Raw genomic sequence first — 1,949 nt, forward strand, 5'->3', positions numbered from 1 at the left:
CTTAATTAATTTGCATTTAATTAAAAATTCAAACAACACATTCGTCTATAAATTTCTTGTGTTTTTTTTTTTTGATTTTTTGTTTTTTTTTTTGCCTTTTCTGATTTCTCTTTTTTTTTTACAATCAATGAAATGGAAATAAAATTAGTAAATTCTTTTATGAATTGATTAAAATTATTAAAAAATTATAATAGTTGTATATAAAAAAGGATGAAATTCTTTCCCATTCTATTCTATTATATTTGAAATTTATTTTAGCATTTATTTATGATATCAAAAATTAATACAAATAGAAATTAAATAAACAATTCCAATGATTGGAAATATTTGGGACGTTTCTTTTCATTATTATTTTTTTTTTCTTGCTATTTGAAATTTCAATTTGATTTTGTCATTTTATATCCTGTTGTGATAAAAGAAATAAAACTTTTGAAAATAACGAAAATTAAAAGCGACCTGTTTTTCTATCAAATCAAATTAAATTAAATTAAATCAAATGAAATCAAATCGAATTAAATCAGATTAAATTGAATTAAATCAAATTAAATCAGATTAAATCGAATTAAATCAAATTAAATCAAATAAAATCAAAGTTATCATTTTATATCTTGTTATGATAAAGGAAATAAAATTTTGGGAAATAATGAAAATTCAAAAACGATCTGTTCCTCTATCAAATCAAATTAAATTAAATTAAATCAAATAAAATCAAACCAAATTTAATCGGATTAAATCAAATCAAATTTGATCAGATTAAATTAAATCAAATCAAACCAAATTAAATCAAATAAAATTAAATTATCTTCTCAAATATTAAATTACATATGCAGGAATTATAAATTAAAATCGAATTAAATCAAATGAAAACAAATTGTCTTTCCAAATAATAAATTGAGAATAGAGGAATCATAAATTAAAATGGAATTGAACCAAATGAAATCAAATTAAATTAAATTATCTTCTCAAATATTGAATTACGAGTGGAGGAATTTTCAATTAAAATCAAATTAAATCAAATCAAATGAAATCAGATGAAATTGAACCATCTCAAATATTAGAGAAATTTTAAACCTTAAATTGAGAGCAGAAGAATTTTAAAAGAAGTAGCAAAAAGATTTTTGATATAAAATGATATGAATTATTCATTTCAGCTATCTCCATCACTTTCATAATAAATGTTTATAGAATAAGGAACAAATAGAAATGTTCACTTAATCGAACTTAATTTAGGTTTTATTTTTTAAAATTTAAAAGAAAAGATTTTAAATTAAAAATTTAAATTTCTTATCAATTAGAGAAAAAAAGTTGAAAATTCGATTAATTAAATCTGATAAAAAGGTGTTATTCAAATTATTCACATTAGTATATTAAATTTAATATACTATTAGAAAAATAAAATGAAATAATTTGATAATAATGTAAATTTATGCAAATTTTTGAAACATTTATTTAACAAATTTATTAGTTGCATTAACACATTAAATATAGTCTTTGTATTTTTTTTCTTGAAATAAATAACTAAATTTTAAATTTCAATTCCAAATTTCATTAATATCATTAAAAAAAATTAAAAATTAAAAAAAAAATTAAAAAAAAATTAAAAAAAAATTAAAAAAAAAAATTAAAAAAAATTAAAAAAAAAACAATTCAATAACATTGGTTTAATGTTAGTTATTAATCATTATTAGTTTAATAAAAAAAACAAAAAAAACTCTTTTATAACTTAGAAAGATTATTTATCAATTTTTAACAATAATAATGAAAAAATTTCAAAATTCCAAAAACATTTTATGACATATTTAAGTTTGATTATTAACAAAAAAAAAGTAAAAATTTATAAATTACATTAGCTAACAGCAAGTTTAAACATTTATTAAAAGTCATCATCAAGTAAAACAAAAAAAGCATTTTATGACATATTTAAGTTTAATTATTACAAAAAAAAGTAA

The sequence above is a fragment of the Loa loa genome, assembly GCF_000183805.2.
Source record: "Loa loa unplaced genomic scaffold supercont3.307, whole genome shotgun sequence".
In the NCBI taxonomy this organism is placed as follows: Eukaryota; Metazoa; Nematoda; class Chromadorea; order Rhabditida; family Onchocercidae; genus Loa; species Loa loa.